A 10,445-nucleotide genomic window follows, 5' to 3' on the forward strand; every position below is an offset into this window, starting at 1 on the left:
TATATATATTTTATAGCCCATTACATTTCCCCCATCTGTTGGTATTTTCTTTAGTACCAGATTCTCCAACCAAATATATATATTGCTACTGCATTGGTTTACTTATTACCATATTTGGTATCACCATATCCATTTAGATATTTCCCAGAGCTGTTATGCCTTAGTTTAATTCTCATTTACATTTTGACCTTTACCTTTACTACCATAATGGTTTTCATACCAATACCTGCATGGTTATACCAAGCAGTACAACCACCAAAATTGGTTTCCTCCATGATATTTGATGAAATGCCCTCAGACAACGGTCGGTGCGCTCTCTGTTCCCAACCAAGCATTCAAGCGATGGGGCTGGTAGGGATACCGTACTGTACTGCTACCCACCAGAACCATGAAACAAAACGATTCCTTTATTGCAAAAATTTTGGTGCACCTTCACTGTTTGTGCCTGATTGATTTTTTTTTAACCACAGGTGTAGTAGTTAATTTAATATATAATTTTTATGGTTCTTAATGTAATTACTTTTTAAAGATAATTATTTATAGTTAATTTATTTTAAAAAATTCTGGAATATTAGAATTTTAGGTAATATTTTTATGATGATGTTTCCTCCCAGAGAGTATAAAATTACATTTTAGAAACTTTTGCACTGGTGTTTCAGTCATAATTTATTCTCATTTAGCATGTACTATCATTTGGTCTATGCAACAAACACAGTAGATTAAGTTAATTATGAAGTCAGTTTGAATAAATATATATAGCAACAAAAGTTCCTAATTTTCAAATACTGTAGTAATTCATCTAGTATAAGCACCTCTCGTGTATAAGCCCTCGCGTTGCTTTACTCCTAGTTTTTCATACCAGCCTCTCCTTGAGCAAAAGCCCAGGTTAGGATTTGACTGAGTAGCCAGGTTGACTTTTACAACAAAAAAAAACCCTCAGACAACTTCTAAGGTTGACTTTGAATTTGGCATGCACTAAGTTAAAAATAAAATCTGTCTAATTTGTGTTCAAGGTGGGGAGGGTGTGTTTATACCGCAGGGATAACGGTAATATTTGCATATTTTACTAAATGTTACTCAAACTAATGGCTAATCATTTTCCAGCCCACCAATTCATTTCATGTTTAACTTCTGGTTTTGTAGCAAGATTTATTTTTTCTAATAGTATTTACATTTTCGTAAGAACATTTTTTTGAGAAATAATGATGTAATACCATGCTGAAGTGTGATTGTTCAACTTCATTAGAAATTCAGAAAGAAGCATTAAGGTTGAGACAAAAATAAGGAGATGCATGTTTGCATCAATTTAATCAATTGTTATTTAGACATTGTAGATACTTGATTCTTTAATTCAGGGTCTGTGTTGAGGTCATTGCTGTGGTTACCGGCCCTTATTTTTAATTTGAAATTAACTAAAATATGCCAATCAGTTTAACAGCAGTACATGTAATTTTTTTTTTTTTTAAATGGACCAAGATTAATAAATAATTTTATTAGATTGTCGTATAAGATGAATTTAAGAGATCATGAATAATCTACGTAAGATTTTTCAGTAAACAAAGGTGTTACAAAAATATATTTTGAGGGTAGATGATATTCTCAAATGTTTTATAAATTTAAACAAAATAAATGAAAGGTATTACTTACAAAAATTACTATAATATATGATGTTTAAAAAGTCATTGTATTGTTTAACTTTATATGGATAGAATGGTATCCTCAAGCCATTGAATTTTTGAACAAAATGGATGAAATATTCCATGATTTGTGATATGTATAAAAATGAATATTGTGACTATTGAGCAATAGTCGGTTGTAAGCATGCATAACTATTACCGTAGTTCATTTACCTATATATATGCAATTCATGTAATTATTGTCAAATAGGTATGGTGCGCCAATGTGGTCAAATCTTCACGAGCAATTTTATAATGAATAAACTATCTTGAGGAGATTTTGAGTTGAACATTGTTAAATAACAGTGAAATCATGGTTTCTTATCTCTCATTAGTGGTTTTACTATTATTAGGCTTATTATTATAAACTTTTTTTTTTCATTCATATATGCATGTTCGCCCCTGTACCTGAGTTTGTATGATCTTCATTCGATGTAGTCGTTAAATGCATGTTGCTTTAGGTGATTTGTCATTGAACTACTATTACTCGGAATCGTTCTTGAGTATTATACTTTTATGTATATATTTGTATAAATTTTCTTTTGTTATTTATACCTGGTTATGTGTGTTTCATTTATTTGCTTGGGTGGATTCAGGGGTGATGGGAAAATGAGAAGCAAGGGAGTGGGATGGTGTTAACAGTTATTTCAGAATCTATTGGTAATGGAATTAACAATCGTGATAGTAAAAGCAGATGGAGTGTATGTTCCTCTTCCCTATCGTTTCTTCCCCTCCCAGGCGCAGGCCCTCCCCTTCCTACTTTCTCACCTATCCTTCTTTTTACCTGGATCCACCCACTGTGTTATGTTTTATGAAATATTAGCGTGAGTAGTGTATGCTATATTACTTTGAAATGAGGGTTGGGGTGATGCATGGAAGGTGGCTACGAGGATTTTACTTGCAAAATGAAGAATCTAACCTATGACCTTTTTGTTGTTTTCTTTTTGGTATCATTAATGCAGATGACGTATTTTGCCTCCTGTGTCCTATACAGTAACAATTGTTAGTATTCCAAGACATGTTCAGTATTAATGATAATAGGCACTGATACTCTTCTTCAATTCAATAGTCAATACACAGATAAGAATAGGCTACGTCATCTCAGTTATAAGCATCAATTACGGTACCAAGACTTTAGTTAGTGGACGTCATTAAAACAATACATCTCTCATCGACGCCTGCCTTCATCCATCATAAATCTTGTCACTCTTAATTATAAATTTGTTATTATTACAGTATTCTATTATCAGTGTCATCGTCATCGTTGACATAATCATTACCCGCCTAACTGAAAATTCTGTCTCAGCATTTTGCTATGAAATAACGACCTCTTTGGTTTTTTTTAAAGATGTTGGCCTACTATACATTTACGTCTTTCGGTGCCTTTACATGCACGCAATGGTGACCTGAATTCAAAATTCAAAATAAATTTATTCCAAATCTTTTCAAAGCATAGATAAACAGTAAGATATAAAAATGGAAATGGAAAGGGCAACCACAAACAAGCAGAGCTTTACACTAGTAATTAAGATACTATTTCAAATTGACAAAGTAAGTCAAGGTATACATTTTAATTAAAGAACTTTCATATCATAGATCAAGATAATAATAATAATTATAATAATTATAATAATAAGAATAATAGCAAAGAAAATAAAAATAAAATAAATAATAAATAATAATAATAATAATGATAAAAATAAAAATAATATGTCGGTCTTGGATAGCAATTTAAACACTGTAAAATTATATAAATAATTAAATTAAATAGCAGCAATAAAGCAACATATAAATTGCACTTCAACATCATTGACTATTATTGACGAATTTCTTTACAAATAATACAGTTGTTCCCGTCTTGGCAGTGGTACCGTTTCATCTTATAACTTTCATGATAAATATTATTCATTTTGTTCTTAAATAGTGAAATATTAGCACATGCTCTTACATTGCTTGATATGTTGTTACACACCTTAGGCCCTATGTACGAGATTCCTTGTCGGCCAACATTTGTGCGTTTTAAGTCGATAACAAGGTTTTGCTTATATCGTGTATTATGATTATGGTACGAGTCAAGTGTACGGAACAACAAATAAAAAGATTCTGGTAATAAACCCTTATCATATAAAAACATTAAGTTGACTACATTTTTTTCGTATAAATCAAATATGTTTAAAGTATTGGTTTTAACAAAAAGTTGAGCAGATGGGTGTAGATAATGTACATTACATGAATCGGCTGTCAATCAATTTTGCGTGCCAGAAAATTAGTAATTTTACGAATGTGACAGATGTATATTAATGTACCTAGCAACTCCATCCCTTAACCCTCATTCTGATTCGATTCCTTTGATTTCTCTGGTAGGCATCTTGAACAAGGACATGTTAGCTATTTTACCTACCAGATTATTATGATTCCACCAATGACGATGGAAAGACGCCAAAAATCATCTTTGGAATCTATTTTAAAGACGTACTATCAAAAAGAGAGAAAAGTAGCTCTTTTAAAAGCATCAAATAAAGTATTACCTTCCAACGAGAAACATTTCGGGGGAAAAATAGTTTTCACCGATTTACAGATATTTTACTACAAAAAGGTAGGGAAAGGTAGGAGGTAGACATTTTTGATTGAAAGTAATAACTTACTTAAAGATGCAAATTAAGCAATTCAAACGTAGAATAATATTTTCATTTTTTTACCTCATGACTAAAAGTACAGGCAAAAAGTCAAAACTTGATAAGACGGGCCCTACAAAAGTAACAAAAAAAAAACTTAAGAAGACCTTGCAAATATGCGACAGAGTAAACTTGACCTAGTACACCATGCCCTGTACAGTATTGCCATTTAATATCCAGTTCTCGAGGCACTATTAAAAAATAAATAGATAAACAATCATAACCAACCCTCCCGCATCGTGCTGCCTGTTGGCACAAGAGATCCAGAGGTATGCCAAATAGCCAACTTAATCACTTTTATAAAATCAATTTTTACAAGAGAAAAACAACAAACAACACAGAAGATAGTCTAACCCTTATTATGGAGGCTAAAGCTTTCTCCTGTTCCGCGAGTGGATTTGTTTTTATCTAGCAATTCTTCGTGAAAGGAACAAATCTGTAAAATTTGTGATCTTTATATGGCAAACCGTGTAGGGGCCTATTGTAATTAAAACACTTGTGGTTTGCCTGTCATCGCGGTGCCTTCAAATCTAAGGGTTTCTAAACGGTTCAATCTTTATAAAAAAACATCCAGGATTTTCTGACACCAAAAATTCTTCAGCCTCATATCCAGTCTTATATTAATCCTAACTCAACACCCCTGTGTAGGGGTTAAACTAGGACGAGTAAATACATATTTATTAAAATTATTGCTTTATATGCATGCATTGTATGTGTATCATCGTTTTATTATTTGTCATTAAAAGGAATTATGATATGTTAAATAAAGCATCGCATTTATCAGCTTCGCTGGACGTCAGCTTTCGTTGCGTCCAAAAAATTTCACCTGCATTCTTTTTTTTTTGTGAATAAAGAAAATTATTCACAAATTTTAATAATTGACCTCAGCTCCTTCCTCATCATTTGATCAAGGTCAAGAGGTTACTTCGTTCCCGTGACCTCCTCTGTCATTGAATGGAACACCCCTCAGGTAATAGTGTACTGTGTCATTTTGTGTAGTTTTTGTTAATTTCCATGGCTGTGATCTGGAATGTCGTATACAAAATAATATTAAAATGGATAATAGGTTTATACCACCTACTGTATATTAAAATGAAGTTGTCTTCTTTCATCGGAATCCAAATTCCGAGGGACCATTGTAACAATAATACGACCCTGGATGGATCGTGAGTGCCATTAAGTAGTCTGTTGCCGACGCAATAAGCTTGTGCATAATGTAAACTTCATAATTTGTCATAAATTGAATTGGTTCATATAAACCTCTCCCTTCCTTTTGGGAAGTCAAGTTAATGAAGAGCAGTGAATTAATAAACCACAAATTGACACGCCTACTTGAGACGAATGGAGCAGTGAGGTTTGCGAACAGTGGCGTATCTAGGGGTGTGCCGGGGGGTGGGGGACGCACTCCTCTCCCTCAAAAACATTTCTCGCGCCCTCCTAGTCGCCCCTAAAAAAATCACGGTCAAGTAGTTAAAAATCACCTAAAATCACCTTATTACTGCCCCTCAATCAACTGATCATAGAGTCCCTCACTTCACCTTCTCCACGGCCCCCTCCCCCACCTATTAGCACCCCCATTTCAAGACTTCTAGATACGCCACTGTTTGCGAACCGCGAAATATTAATTATATTAACCTACCCGGCCCATACTTTGTATCAGGCATAATATGCCTGCAGGAAAAATTTGGTCACGGCCGGGGCCAAAATCGGCCCGCCGGACCGATTTTGGCTTTAAAATTACCTGCCAAATGTAGTCCACATAAGCCAAAATCGGCCCGGCATCTATTTAGTAGTTATAACTTGTATTTTCATAACGTTGTTCATTTTTTTTAAATCAATTATAGACAAATAGGCCTATCTTATCTCTTATTACAATACTGTTTTCATTCGTTATGTGTGAAATCATGATATTAAGTAAAGCTTCGCGCCCAGTAAACCTTTTGTTGTTAAAGTACGAAAAGAAGTTAAACGATGTGTTCCGCTTTAGTTTATTTTTTTAACTTTTTTTGTTTTGGTTCTGTGTGTTTAACGCCGCGACGAAGTACATGCATTCAATTCAAAGAATTCTGACCCCTTTATTTCATGTATTAGAATATCTAATACCCCACACAATAATCCGGAATATTTAAAACTAATAAATCAGTCTTGTTTTTCATGTTAAGCCCTAACCCAGGCAACCACGGCCGCCGAAAATGATGCATGTGTATCGATCGCCCAGACAGGAGACGAGTTACAAGTGAAGTGGCCAGGCAGATTCGGATTAATTTTATACAAGTGGGACTGGTTTTAGCGGCTAAAATCAACCCGGAGGACCGATTTTAGTAGTCTGGCGGACCGATTTTGGCGCCCAAAATCTGTCCGCCGGACATTTTTTTGCCCGGACCAATTTTGGCGTTGCCTACCAATCGGGCTACCAATAGATTATTAGGCCTATTATATAGTTTTACTTCACTATATTATTGTTTTCTGTTCTATACGGGTCTCCGATGTATAAGAATGAGATGGTTATATGAAGAAGTGCGGTAGGCCTTCAGCTTATGCAGTATTTTTGGTTTTTCTTTTTTTGTTTTGTTTTGGTGATAAGGCCTATCATTATCAACACATCATCATCACGATCATCTATCATGATCATGGCATTACCATCATCATCATCATCATCATCATCATCATCATCATCATCATCATCATTATCATCATCTTCATTATTGTTATTAGGCCAGCTGTATCATGTTTATCTATATTTTTCCTCTTAAATTATACGGTACTGATTGGCCATCGTAGGATAATCGTCAATTAATAATGAAAGGCAGCGCTAGATGCCACTGGAGGACCACGTTAAAACTACTACTTTTCAAAGAAAATTCCACGAAATCTTGTCTTGTTAATAAAAAGGCCTCCACAATCCATTAAAGTCACGTACTGTACCTGATTTTAGTGGTTATAACCCATGAAAAAATTATAAAATTAGTTCTTCTTGATTTCTTTTAAAACAAATTAGTCTACTGTTATAAGCCTTTTTACACCAAGAGATACCGCAATTACTTTAGAATCTGAAAATAGCGAAATGGAATGATCGTGTCAAGTCTATCCAGAAGTCAAGACACGAATATTTATTTTATTTTATTTTAGTCTGGCATAAATATATAGAAAAACAATCATCAGCACAGCAGAAACCTGTCTCTTATACACATCTAGATGTGTATAAGAGACAGGCTTTATATAAAGTACAGTATTAATATTGAGTTAAAGTTTTGAGTTTCTTTATTTAGTAAACACGGTCCATAGAATTGTACAAAAACATAGGTCCAGCGTATTTTAGAATGGCAGGTCCCGGGGTAGCGAGAAAAAAAAAAGACTCAGACTTATTCCCCCTGAAAAAAACACACAATCAACCTACCTCATCAGACCAGGTCGTCTAATTCAATGGCCCTTATAAGACATTGGATCCGTTTTAATATATTCTCAAAATTAATTACAGTAGTTTATTAAGAGGCTATAAATTATTAGCATATAGGAAAGCTACCGGTTTATTTTATGGCCGTTATTATTGGTGTGAATTGTTGTTTCTCATCTCATTTTCAATTGAACCACGTGTTTAGAGGTTGGTAAGCCTAGATATGGGTAGCCTATACCGGTGTGTAAAAATACAGGAACAGAATTAATTTGGAATCTAAGACCTATCTTAAATATATACAGATAAGCCATTAAAATAATTTAATATACTATGTAGCGTTTATAGTTTATCCTCAGACAAATTATATTAACCAATCAACTCCCTAACCATTTACATCAAATTTATGTCTTCTAGTAGCTGAATTAATATTTTACCACGGTAAATAGGCCTATATCTTATAATTGTTCGTTCATTCACGAACCTCAATGTAATTTGCATTTCCATTTTGAATTTTTTTTTTTTGTTTCTTCAATTTTTTCGACTTTCAATATGCTATTTTCTTTTGTCAAGTTGTAGACTAATTTCACTTTTTTTTAACCAAACCAAAAAAATAATTAAACTAAATTAAATCTGATCACGGTTAACCAAAAGTAGCATCATTTGTGTTTCAGTATCCTGACCTTTTGATATTAGTCAAACGTTTATATATAAAAACAATTGAAACAACTGAGGAACGAAACCATAACCGACAAACAAGTCGAAAGATAGGCGCTAATTACGTCAGTGCTTAGTCACAAACAGTAAGAAAACGGTGGTTTTATAAACGGTAACTTGGAAGAAGCGATGGATTGTTCCTGCTTAGTTCTGGCATCCGAAAACACTTCCTCCACGAAACCAACTAATCCTGTATTGTTAAATTAAAGGAAATAATATGAACAAAGGATTGTATTATAGCTCTATTGTCATTATATTGGTGAGATTAGAATAATTTCGTCGATCTTGAAAGAAGTTTTTGGACAAAGCATAATAATGATATACATTAGGTAATATGTAAAATACTGAACTTCTTAGTCATTCACAGAGATACCGCAATTACTTTAGAATCTGAAAATAGCGAAATGGAATGATTTTGTCAAGTCTATCCAGAAGTCAAGACACGAATATTTATTTTATTTTATTTTAGTCTGGCATAAATATATAGAAAAACAATCATCAGCACAGCAGAAACAGCTGGATTTACAATGAGCAATTTATTACAAAAAAAAAAATGACCCATTAAATCAAAAGCATTTTTACTAAAATGGAACGACATTATCTAATGAAGCTACAATTACATATTCTCAATTAAATTAAACCATTAATTTACAAATTAGAATTATGTATTAATGAATATTTACAAATTGATATTAGATAGCAAAATAATATATTTAAGGAATTAAAAATAAAGGAATTTTATGTAATGTAATTATTATAAACCAAATGGCTATTAGGGGCCCATTAATAAATAGCCTACAAAATAATATTTTAAAATAATTTCCAACTTATTTGAAGAAAAAAAAACTGTAAGAGGGCCACTCAATAGGCATAGGACCGTAGGATTTTGGAGGAGGAATTATTGATAGGCCTATATTGTGTTGATTTTAACTCAGCTGTGGATTCAAGTGGAGCCGACCTGGACCCCCTGAATTTCTCAAAATTATAAAAATAGTGGGAAAAAGAAAATTATATTCGGCTAAAAAAAGAAACAATTCTTACGATGGATATTCTGAAAACATGATTCATTAGGCCCATAGGTCTATGGAGGAATTAGTTTATGCAGAGGTCTACTTAGTTCTAAAATTGTCATTCCTTGAATTAAAAAATCGCTTTCTGGAATTCACCACCCTAGGAAAATTGACGGACCCCGGCGCATATACCCAAACCTTCAATAGCCATAAAACTCAAACCTACGGTCCTCGGTGACGCTTCACAAAGGGCCCGACAATTAATCTTGCATTGGGGCCCAGGTTCTCTTCTATAGCTACGTCGTTGTTTAGGACTTTGGCATAATTACCGTATAGTATAATGCCTATATAGCCAAAAAAAAAAAAAAAAAAAAAAACCAAAAAAAAACTGTACACTTCGGAAAGGGTCTGGTACCTCATGGCGGATACGGGGTGGGTGGTAAGGAGGGGGCACTGCCTCTCCCCATTACAGCACAAAAACCTCACAGCACAGCCAATGGACCCCACCCCTGGTTGTAGGCCCAGTGTTGTGCCCATGGAATTGTCCACAAGATTGCTCACAAAACGTAAAAAACATCTAGTATCTGAAAATGCGATAAAATACTGTATTTGCTTAACTGCTCGTGCCCGTTTTGTTGTACTGTACACTTTAGTTCAAATAAAATTATGAAATCAATAAAAATGAAATTTATTTTCAGAATGTTATGCCAACATGAGGTCTTATGACAATTTTGCCTTATTCTGTGATGATTAGTTTACCATGTATGTATCGAATGACAGGAAATGACTTTTATAACGCCTACAGTGAAAGTAGTTTATTTAAAACAATATAGGGCGTAATATTTGTATTAATTAATTATTATTGGCATTATGAGCAATACCGTTATGAATTTTGCGAATGTGCGCCCTCTTTAGGGTACAGTAGATGCAACAAAAAAAAAAATCTTTGTATGAGGTCACACATCCGGGTTACACT

Source organism: Anneissia japonica, unplaced genomic scaffold (genome assembly GCF_011630105.1).
Source record: "Anneissia japonica isolate Jap-2015-1 unplaced genomic scaffold, ASM1163010v1 scaffold3334_len1275209_cov185, whole genome shotgun sequence".
Classification (NCBI taxonomy): domain Eukaryota; kingdom Metazoa; phylum Echinodermata; class Crinoidea; order Comatulida; family Comatulidae; genus Anneissia; species Anneissia japonica.